The sequence below is a fragment of the Psammomys obesus genome, unplaced genomic scaffold, assembly GCF_907164565.1.
Source record: "Psammomys obesus unplaced genomic scaffold, mPsaObe1.curated_primary_1811, whole genome shotgun sequence".
Lineage (NCBI taxonomy): Eukaryota > Metazoa > Chordata > Mammalia > Rodentia > Muridae > Psammomys > Psammomys obesus.
Genome location: NW_026592776.1, coordinates 5109713 through 5122067, shown reverse-complemented (window position 1 = coordinate 5122067; position 12355 = coordinate 5109713). Strand labels below are relative to the sequence as shown.

Sequence of the window (12355 nt, the reverse complement as noted above, 5' to 3'; positions counted from 1 at the left end):
TTTTTTTTTTTTTTTTTTTTTTTTTTTTTTTTTTTTTTTTTTTTTGCATGGGAGACTTTTAATGATCACTTCTATTTCCTTAGGGGATATAGGACTATTTTAATCGATTTACCTGGTCTTGATTCTTGGTAAGTGGAATTGATCAAGAAAATTGTCCATTTCATTTATATTTTTAAATTTTGTGGCATATACTCTTTTGAAGTAAGACCTAATGATTGTTTGGCTTTCCTCAGTGTCTGCCGTTATGTCCCCCTTTTCATTTCTGATTTTGTTGATTTTGAAATTGTCTCTTTGCCTTTTAGTTAGTTTGGCTAAGGGTTTGTCTATCTTGTTGATTTTCTCAAAGAACCAGCTTTTTGTTTCATTGATTCTTTGAATAGTTTTATTTGTTTCTAAGTTATTGATTTCAGCCGTGAGTTTGATTATTTAAAGCCGTCTACTCCTCTTTGATGTGTCTGCTTCTTTTTTTTTTCTAGGGTTTTTAGGTGAGCCATTAAGTTGCTTGCATGAGATGTTTCGAATTTCTTTTTGAAGGCACTTAGTGCTATGAACTTTCCTCTGAGCACTGCTTTCATCGTGTCCCATAACTTTGGGTATGTTGTGCTTTCATTTTCATTGAGTTCTAGGAAGACTTTAATTTCTTTATTTCTTCCCTGACCCAGCTGTCATTGAGTAGCAAGTTGTTCAGTCTCCATGTGTGTGTAGGCTTTTTGTTATTTCTGTTGTTGTTGAGATCCAGCTTTAGTCTGTGGTCGTCAGATAGGATACATGGGATTATTTCAATCTTTTTGTATATGTTGAGACTTGATTTGTGACCAACTATATGGTCTATTTTGGAGAAGGTTCCATCAGATGCTGAGAAGAAGGTAAGTTCTTTTGTGTTTGGATGAAAGGTTCTGTAGATGTCTGTTAGGTTCATTTGATTCATGACCTGTTATAGTCACTGTTTCTTTGTTTAATTTCTGGTTTGTTGACCTTTCCTTTGTTGAGAGTGGGGTGTTGAAGTCTCCCATTATTAATGTGTGGGGATCTATGTGTGGTTTCAGTTTTATTAATGCTTCTTTTATAAATGTAGGTGCTCTTGTCTTTGGGGCATGAGATGATGATGAAATGATCAGAATTGTGTTGTCTTCTTGGTGGTGTTTTTCTTTGATGAGTATGAAATGACTGTCCCCATCTCTTTTCATTAATTTTGGTTGAAAATATATTTTATTAGATATTAGAATGGCTACTCCTGCTTGCTTCTTGGGTCCCTTTGCTTGGAAAACCATCTTCCAGACCTTTACTCTCAGGTAATGTCTATCTTTGTGACTTAGGTGTATTTCTTGTATGCAACAGATTGTTGGGTCTTGTTTATGTATCCATTCTGTTAATCTGTGTCTTTTTATTGGAGAGTTGAGTCTATTGTGTTTATGCGCTTGGCTACTTTTAGTTTTGCTGTAGTGAGATTGTTTCCTGTGTTTTCCTGAATGTAGTTAGTTTTCCTGCATTATATTTTTATTCTAGTATCTTCTGTAATGCTGGATTTGTGCGTAGGTATTGTTTGAATTTGTTTTTGTCTTTGAACATCTTGCTTTCTCCATCTATGATTACTGAGAGTTTTTCTGGATGTATTAGCCTGGGCTGACACCTGTGTTCTCTTAGGGTCTGCATTATACTAGTCCAGGCCCTTCTGGCTTTCATAGTCTCTGTTTAGAAGTCAGATGTGCTTCTGATGGGTTTTGAAGTGTGTTTCTTGTAAGGAGTAGAATAGTGACTCTGTTTTCACATACATTTTGTTAGCTTGTGTCTTTTTATTTGGGAATTGAATCCATTGATCTTGAGATATTAATAACCAATGAATGTTGTTATTTTGATGTTGGTGATTGTATTCTCTCTGTGTATGTGTGTTTGTGTTTCTCTTATTTTGGTTTTGATGCAATGGAATTGTTTGTTACCTGTGGGTTTTCTTTTTCTTTTTCTTTTTCTTTTTCTTTTTCTTTTTCTTTTTCTTTTTTGAGTGTAGTTAACCTCCGTGTGTTAGAGTTTTTCTTCTAGCAAAGTTTTCTTCTAGGCTTGTCTTTTGTGTTAACAACCTTTTCATTCTGGGGTACTAAAAACTTCTTTGTGCTTTCTATTTGACTGGTAAAGAAACATACCTATCATAGTGTCTAATAATTGAGGCCAGTATACTTGATTCTTCTGCAGAAAAACATAAGCTAATTGATGATGTAAATTCATAGTTGGACTGTTTTTGTTCAGTTTATCTACTTGAGGATCAAACACAAGGTCTTTTTAAAATTAAATTTAAAATTTTTATATTAATTCCCTTTGTATCCCAGCTGTAGCCCCCTCCCTCATTCTCTCCCAATCCCACCCTCCCTTGCTTCCTCATCTCCTCCCATTCCCCTCTCCAAGTCCACTTCCATCTGACCCTAGCTTATCAGGTATCGTCAGGACTGACTGCGTTGTCCTCCTCTGTGGCCAGGAAAGGATGCTCCCCCCATTAGGGCAATGGTCAAAGAGCTAGCCACTGAGTTCATGTCAGAGACAGTCTCTGTTCCCCTTACTAGGAAACCCACTTGGATACTGAGCTGCCCTGGGCTAAGTCTGAGCAGGGGTTCTAGGTTATAGCCATGAATGGTCCTTGTTAGGAGTATCAGTCTCCGAAAAGACTCCTGTGCCCAGATATTTTGGTTTTGTTGCTCTTCTTGTGGAGCTCCTGTCCTTTTCAGATCCCACTATCTACCCTGTCTTTCATAGGATTTCCTGGACTCTGCCCAAAGTTTTGTTAAGAGTCTCAGCATCTGCTTTGATACACTGCTGGGTAGAGTCTTTCAGGGGCCTTCTGTGGTAGGTCCTGTCCTGTTTCCTGTTTTCTCCTTTTTCCAATGTCCATCCCATTTGTCTTTCTGAGTGAGGATTGATCATCTTACCCAGGGACCTCCTTCTTGCTTAGCTTCTTTAGGTGTACAGATTTTAGTATGTTTATCCATATTATTGGTCTAGTATACACTTATAAGTGAATATATACTGTGTGTCTTTCTGCTTCTGGGATACCTCACTCAGGATTACCTTTTTTTAGTTCCCACTATTTGCATGCCAATTTCATGATTTCCTTGTTTTTAATAGCTGAGTGTAAATGCAAATTTAATTGTGTAAATGTACCACAATTTCTGTAGCCATTCCTCAATTGAGGGACAATTGGGTCATTTCCAGCTTCTGGCTCTTATGAATAAAGCTGCTACGAACATGGTTGAGCAAATGTCCTTGTGTACTTTAATATATTTTGGATATATGCCTAGGAGTGGTATAGCTGGTTCTTGAGGAAGTGCTATTCCTAATTGTCTGAGAAAGCGCCAGATTGATTTCCAGAGCAAACACAGGGTCTTGTATGTGCTCAAGCATGAGCTCTAGTCACAAAGTTACATCCTCAACTTTAAATAAATTATTTAAACTCGAATATTGGACTGAAGTTCCTTTATTCTATTCACAGTTCCTAGTACAATGTCAGCTCCTAGCTGCTCAATAAGTATTTGATGACTAAGTGAAAGGGCTACCTATTTCTCATGTTAATATCATGCTGTTTTAGTTTTCTTATATACCTATTGTGTGTGCATGTATGTGCTCACTTGTGCAAATTTGTACAACTTTGGATATTGAACCTTTCCCTCCATTTTATTTTATTCACGCTCTTTGCCTATGCCAGGTTATCTCTTCTGCAAGGTAACCATGTCCTGTAAGAGTAATGAGATTACAGATGTGTGCTGCTCTGCTTGGCTTTCCATGGGTTCTAGAGATTCTAATTTTGGTTCTCATGCTTGCACAGCAAATGCTTTACCCACTCACTGATTTTGTTTTCTAAATCTTGAGTAATAGAGACTTGGAGTATCTTGAGAGTTTGTGTTTGTCCCTATATAGCGTTTATTTTTGAAATGTAAATATTCCTGGGAATATGTTTCTTATTATTATTTACACACAGAGTCTGGGCCACTGTAGCTCATACTGGTCATAAATATATAACTCACTACATAGCCCTGATTTTGAACTGGCTTTGCACTCATGATACTTCTACTGTAGCCTCCCAAATACTAGTATTACAGGCATGATTCCCTGTCTGGGTTATTGTTATTTTATAATAATAATAATAATAATAATAATAATAATAATAATAATACAATATAACATTAATACAAAATAATTATAACAATATATAATTATATAATATATATTTTAAGTAGTATATAATATTTAACATATAATAATTATGTAATAAGACAATAATATAATAATAGTAATATATTATTTTTTTCTTCTTCTTGTGGTGGTGGTGGTGCATATGTTAAGAATTGAACCCAGCACTTCATGCATGCTAAACATATACCACTGAGTTATGTGAATGGCCCCACAGGATTTTGAAAAATTACTATCATTATTAATATTACCATTATTTTGAGACTGTGTCTCACTCTATAATAGCTCAGGTTGTCTTATAATTCACTGTATAACTCAGGCTGGCCTTGAATTTACCACATTCCTGCCTCAATTCCCTGAGTGCTGAGACTATAGGTATGTGTCACCATTCCTGCCTTTGCTTTTAATTGAACATGTATAATATTTACAACGTGAGGTCTGAGAGAAAGCTCAGAGGTTAAGAGTACTGGCTGCTCTTCCAAAGGACGAGGATTCAATTCCCAGCACCCATATGCCAGTTCATGACTGTCTGTAATTCTAGTTCTAGGCCATCTGACACCCTCACACAGATAAACATGCAACCAGAACACCAATGTGCATAAAATTAGAAAAGAATTGCAACTTAATAAGCTGTTATGCACATAACTTAAATATTCACCATTATCAAGGTTATTAACATATCTAATACCTCACATAGTTCCTTTTTCTTTTGAGCAAATGACATGAATGCGGTACATGACTGTCACCTGTTGCTACCACACTGTGCATTAGACTTCTAAAACTGATTCTCCTAACATTATGGAGATTTTTGCACCTGTTGACTAATATCTTCCTATGTCCAGCTGACTACACTTGTACTCTCTGATTTTGTGAGTTTGAGTATTTTTAGCATCTGTATAGAAAGAAGTGTGATAGTCATGTTTATGTTGCTGAAAATAGCAGGGTTTCCCTTTTTATATAAAGGATGTGATCATTCCATCATATGTGTACACTTCATTTTCTTTTCTTTCTTTCTTTCTTTTTTTTTCCAGATAGGCTTTCCTTTCTCTGTGTAACCTTGGCTGTCCTGGACTCACTTTGTAGACCAGGCTGGCCTTGAACTCACAGAGATCTGCATACTTCTGCTTCCCTGAGTGCTGGGATTACAGATGTGCACCACCACTCCCTGCTTCATTTTCTTTTTTGAGTTACCATTTTTGCAATTTTAAAAGTAGTTGTGTTTGTGTATATCTCTGTGTGGGTATGTGCAGGTTAGTGCAAGTGTTTGAGGAGTTCAGAAAGGGATGTCATAAGCATTCTGTCACAAGCTTGATTCTTGGAGTTTGAGTTAAATGTGGTTGTGTATATATCTGGGAAAATATACAGAAGTAGGATTGCTAAGTCATGTGGTAGTTATATTTTTAATTTCCTCTTTTTCTTTTTAAGTAAATTTTATTAGAATATATTAATTATACACAATAATGAGTTTCATTATGACATTTCCATATACATGCATCTTTTCAATATATTCAGTCCTTTTATACTCTCTTATCGCCTTTTGTCACCCTCCTTTCCTCAACTAGTTCTTCTACATTTACCTTGTGTGTGTGTTTGTGTGTATGTGTGAGTGTGTATATGACCTAATGAGTTCAATTAGAGTTGCTTACAGTATGGGTGAAGTACTATTTATAAGAGTATGAACGCCTTATCAGTGGCTATATCACTCAAGAAAATGTCCTTCCCTCCCTCAGCCTGCCCATTAACTCCCTATAGATTCTCAGAGAAAGGTTCCTCTCCTGTGCTGCCACTTCTTTGCAACATTTAACTACTTAGGGAGAGGCAGGGCCCCAGGAAGGTTTAGTGCAGGTACTTAACAGCCACTGAGGGCTCAAGAGTGCAATTGCCACAACATGCCAGGAAAAATATTCCACATCACTCTGCACTCATCTGGCTCTTACATCCTTTCTGCCCTCTCTTCCATGGCCTTTGTTTGTTTTGTTTTGTTTTGACAGCGTCTCCTGTATCTTAGTATGCTCTCAAATTCTATGTAGCCAAGGGATGACCTTGAATTCTTGAACTTCCTACCTTTTCCTTTTAAGTGCTAGGGTTATAGGCATACCTTAACATGCCTGTCATGAGCCTGTTTGGGGAGGAAGCTTATGTTTACTCATTCAAAATCTTTACTTATATTTTTATTTGTCCATATTCCCTTTGTCTTTCTTGTTCAGCTTTGGTAGATTTCATAGCTCTAAGAAATTATCTGTTTCTTCTAGGTTATTCAATTTGTTAGTTTACAATTGTTCACTGTAGTCTCATAAGCCTTTTTATTTCTGAGCTTAAATACACTGTCTTCTCTATCATTTATAATTTTATTTCTCTAAACTTCTCTTTTTTCTTCATTTGTAGGTTTGTCAGTTCAATATATTGTCTCAACACACGCACATACACACATGCCATGCTTCACTCTATTAATCTTTTCTATTGTTTTTTTGAGCAGTATCTAGTCCATTTCTTTCTGTTCTAACAGATGTTTTCTTTCTTCTCCTTAATTTGAGCTTAGTTCTTTTTCAGTTTCTTTTGGGTGCAAAGTTAGATTATGGGAGAGCTTTCTTTTTCATTGTTATAAACTTATAACTACTTTTCCTGCATCCCATAGGATTTGGTGTATTTGCATTTTTGCTTATGTCAAGCTATCTCTTGATTTCCCTTTTGGTTTCTCCTTTGATCAATTGGTTGTTCAGGAATGCGTTATTTCATTTCCACTTTTTTTGTTAGAATTTTCTCTTGTTATTGATTTCTGGTTTTATAACTGTAGTTGGAAAAATGTCGTATGATTTCAACCTTATGAGATATGTTGAAACTTGTTTTGTAGCCTGTATTAGTTACTTTTCTATTCCTTGGATAAAAATATCATAGAAAAGGCAATTTATAGAAAGAAGAGTTTATTCGGATTTATAGAGCTGGAGGGTTAAAATTAGGTGCAGAAGTGAAGGCATGATTACAGGTATCAGAGCTCATTTTGGATCACAAACAGGAGAGAGCTGGGAACATCACGAATATTTTGTTTTATTTTTTCCACTTTATTTATTTATTATTTCAATTTATTCATTTTGTATCCTAGCTGTAGCTTCCTCCCTCATCCCCTCCCAATCCTGCCCTCTCTCCCTCTTCTCCTCCCATGCCCCTTCCCCAGTCTACTGATAGGGGAGGTCCTCCTTCCCTCTGACCCTTCCATCTGACCCTTGACTATCAGGTTTCATCAGGACTGTCTGCATTGCCATCCTCTGTGGTCTGGTAAGGCTCCCACCCCCCTCAGGGGGAGGTAATCAGAGAGTCATTTACTGAGTTCATGTCAGAAGCAGCCCCTGTTCCCCTTACTATGGAGCCCATTTAGAGACTGAGCTGCCATGGGCTACATTTGTGCAGGGGTTCTAGGTTATCTGCATGCATGGTTGGTCCTTGGTTGGAGTATCAGTCTCAGAAAAGACCCCTGTGCCCAGATTTTTGTTGTTGTTGTTCTGTTGGTCTCCTCGTGGAGTTCCTGTCTCCTCCAAGTCTTTCTACCTCCCTCTTCTTTCATAAGATTTCCTGCACTCTGCCCAAAGTTTGGCTATGAGTCTCAGCATCTGCTTTGATACCCTGCTGCATAGTCTTTCAGAGGCCCTCTGTGGTAGGCTCCTATCCTGTTCTCTGTTTTCTCCTACTTCTGATATCTATCCCATTTGCCTTGATTGAGCTCCTTCTTGCTTAGATTCTTTAGGTGTACAGATTTTTAGTATTTTTATCCTATATTATATGTCTAATATTGACTTATAAGTGAGTATATGCCATGTGTGTCTTTCTCTTTCTGGGATGCCTCACTCAAGATGATCTTTTCTAGATCCCACCATTTGCCTGCAAATTTCATGATTTCCTTGTTTTTAATTGCTGAGTAGTATTCCACTGTGTTAAAGTACCACAATTTCTGTATCCATTCCTCCTTTGAGGGACATCTGTGTTGTTTCCAGATTCTGGCTATTATAAATAAAGCTGCTACAAACATGGTTGAGCAAGTGTCCTTGTTGTTTACTTGAGCATCTTTTGGATATATGCTTAGGAGGGGTATAGCTGGATCTTGAGGTAGCACTATTCTTAATTGTCTGAGAAAGTGCCAGATTGAATTCCACATTTTTCAACTTCAAAGCCCACACCCAGGGAAATAATTCTTCCAGCAAGGCAATACCTCCTAAACTTACCAAAATGGTGCCATGAGCTAGGCACTAAATATACAACATTTGAGCTTACGAGGTACATTCTCATTCAAACCAGCACATGACCCATTCTATGATCTATTGTGGTGAATTTTCTATGTGTACTTGAGAAATGTGCTTGTACATGGCCCTGACTTGTGATAAAGCAGGACTGGGGAGGGGAAAGCAGCTTTTAAGTGCTTCCCATGTGTCCTAGTTATTTTTCTATTCATGTAATAAAACACTATAACCAAGTAAACTTATAAAATAAAGCATTTAATTTGACTCATGGTTTTAAAGAATTAGAGTTCATGATGACAGAACAAAGGAACACATTTCAACCCACAAACATAATCCAGAAGGGAAAAGACACTGGAAATCAAGTGAGTCATTTGAAACCTCAAAGCATGCCCCCAGTGACATTCCTCTTCCAAGGCCACACCTCTCAAACAGTTCTACCAACTGGGGCCCAAATATTCATATATATGAGCATAAGGGTCCATTTTCATCCAAACTACCACACCATGCAGATGTGAAGACCGGAGTTCAAATTCCTAGAACTCACATAAAAACCCTGTCCTCCTGTAATCCCATCCCATGGGAAGTGAAGGTAGGAAATCAACCTGGCTCGTCAGATTAAACAAAATGGCAAGTTTGAGGTTCAGCGAGAGACTCTCACTCTGTTAGACCCTCAGTATATAAGGTAGTGAGTGATTGAGGCTGACATCTGATGTCAGCCTTGGGATTCCATATGCATGTGCATCCTTGTGAATAGTCACCATTCATGTGTGTCCCCATGCATGCATGGACACCATGGAAACATTTGAGAAAAAGAATTCCCACAAAATTTTTTTTTTCATTCAGCACAACATTCAGTAAGTTACAAGAAATAATTAATCTTTTATTATAGAGTTGGCTTGATGAGTTGAGGAGTGGTGGTGCACTTTGATCCCAGCACTTGGGAGACAGAGCTAGGAGAATCTCTATATGTTTGAGGCCTGCCTGGTCTACAGGGTGAGTTCCAGGACAGTCAAGACTATACAGAGAAATCCTGTCTTGAAAAACCAAACAACATTATCATCAATAACAACACAAAAATAAGCTTGATGTTAGATGAATTTGCTCAATGGTAGGCCAATGTGTTCTGAGCACACGTATGGCAGGCAAGGCTAAATTACATGTCTGGTAAGTTAGATGTGTTAAATGCATTTCTGACATGTGTGACATTTGCAGGTTATGATGACGATATCAGAATGTAACCACACTGCAAGTTGAGGAACATCTTTGTTCTACTGTTGTTGGATAGAATGTTCTGATCATGCCTGTTGGGTCCGGTTGGTCTACTGTGTTATTCCTGTTTGCTTTAGTTTAATTGATATTTGTTCTACATGTGAAAAGTGAAGAATGATTAATGGATTAGCGAATCTTACCACTCCTATAGCTTGCCTCTCAGTCTAGAGCAGTGATTCTCAACAAAGGTCTCAACATATATCCTGCTTTATGATATTTGCATTATGATTCACAATAGTAGCAAAATTACAGTTATGAAGTAGCAATGAAATATTTTTATGGTTGGGCTCATCACAACATGAGGAAATGTATTAAAGGGTCACAGAGTTAGGAAGATTGAGTCTCAAATGAAGGACATGAAAAAGGGAATAGGACACCACAAACATTTTCAATGCAAATTACTTTTATGGAAGATTTCTTGCTGAAAACTTGCAAGTATTCCCAGGCAGAAGCAAGGTGATTGACAGAGTCTAGACAGATGCTACTTATGCTTATATGAAGATGTTAGGGGCCCAGCAGATGACAGCCTATTCGTGAGGGTGGGGGAGGGGGCATGTATCTAGAGTTACAGTACCTGTCTTTATTTCTTTTCTGTTGCTCTGATAAAATACTCCGAAAAGTTTATAGAAGAAAGGGTTTACTTTTAGCTTACAATTCAAGGTATAGTCCATCATGATGGGGAAATCAATACAGCATGAATATAAAGCAGCTGATCCCTTTACACCCATAGTCAGGAGAGAGCAACAAATACACATATGCTTGTTAGTGCTCAAGTCCCTTTCTCTACTCCTGTACAGTCCAGGTCCCCGACCTAGGAGCAGCGCCACCTGCAGTTGGCTTGTTTTGCCTCCTCAATATAATAAAGATAGTTCCCCACAGTTACACCTAGAGGCTCTCCTTCCAGGTGATTCTAGATTGACAATGAACACTAACCATCCTAGTATCTTTCTACATAGGTTAAAGAGCTTTCAAGGTAAAGAGTAATATTACTTTCTTTCATTTATTTAATAAACATGAAGCAAATGGCATATGTTCTTGGGCTACACAAGGGAAAATGCCTTTGTGGAGCTTGTATTCAAGAAGATGACAAGCAAAAGGTGCAATATATAAACCATATAACGTGTTGAAAAGTGACACTGCCTCTTCCCTCAGATTGCACCGCCCACATCTATCTTGAGTAGCCGCATGGGAGACCCAAGACAATGGCATAGAACAAATTAAGAGGGCAGAAGTCCAGGAATGTATTTCATATAGCCAGCCCAAAATGCTTCAAGGCAAGAAACCAAAACAATTTTAAAAATCCAAACCAGAAACCAAATCTGTTAGCATGAATCTTTCAAAGAAAAACATAATGAATGATGGAAAAGAGAACAGAGTGACTAGTGCTTTTGGAAATACCTAGAAAGAACTTGTACATTTCTCCAAAGCCCTTTCTCTTGAGCCTCTGAAGAGAGCTGATTCCTCAGCAGTACCATAAAAACAAACCTCTAATGTCATCCAACATACAAGATTAATGACTCTGTTGGGATGCAGTGATGGTGTGTCAAATTTTCCCCAGAGATCAATAAATTAAATGTTTTATACAACCCTTTAAAAAAAAGTGGTCCTAGCCATGGAAATATAAAAATGTAGAATGTGATAAGGACACTGAGTGTGGGAGGAGAAGGAGAGCTATTGGAGAATTTTGAGCAGAGAACATGACAAGATCCTGCTCTGAATAACATCAAGGTCCAACCTGTCTACTAGAGAATATGGAGCAGGGATAACTTTAGCCAAGGAGACAGCCTGGAGACAGGTGCTATTACAGTTTTCCAAACAAGGGGCAAGATGCTTGATTCATGGCAATGTCAGTGAAATAGTAAGAACCTGGACATTTTCAAAGTCAAGTTTTCAAAGTCTCTTCATGAATAGGGTGAGCTTGAGAAAGTCTCAAGTTTTTTTCCCTCAGTAATTGGAAGACGATTATTGCTGTTTCCTGAGATGGGGAAGGCTATTGGCAGTGGCAATGTTTCAAGGAGAAGAATTGAAGATGCTGAATTTGAGATGTCAGTCACACACAACTGTTGAGTATATAATTAGACTAGAGAACCTAGATGTTGGAGAGAAATGTGTGTGGAGACACAGCTGGAGGTAAAGTTATGTTTGGAGAATTTGAAGGCCTGAGTTTGAGTGAGGTGATATAGGAAGAGACAGAAAAGAAAAGAGAGACAGGACTAAGCCTTGGAACATTCCAGAAAAGAGAAGAATCGAGCAAAGAGAAACCAGAGAGAAGGGTTAAATCAAGACCCAAATAGAATCTTGGACACCACATTAGGAACAAGCATATTTACAGTAAACAAATAAGGTCCAGGGAAATAGCATACCAGGTAAAGGCATTTGCTTGATCACCTGATTTCCATCCCTGACCCCATGATGGAAGCAGAGAACTTACTCTACAAAATTGTCCCCTGACTTCATGTGTCCAATGTGGTATTCATGTCCCCCTCCTTCATGATAAGTAGATAATTAAAAGAAAACAATGTAATTATTTGAGTTAAATTATTCACACTTAAAATGGATATTTTAATCAATAAAAATCAATTTAAAAGATTCTTCTAATTCAATAATTCTGTTTTAATAATATAAACACAAAGGTACACAACATAATACAACCACAAAGAGAGAATTTAAAAGGATGCAGAATA

General features: G+C 37.6%; 1 pseudogene; it reads left to right on the top strand.

Moving 5' to 3' along the window:
- The first annotated feature begins 10873 nt into the window (after positions 1-10873).
- On the top strand, positions 10874-11244 carry LOC129683137 (ribosomal biogenesis factor-like; annotated as a pseudogene).
- The last annotated feature ends 1111 nt before the right edge of the window (positions 11245-12355 follow it).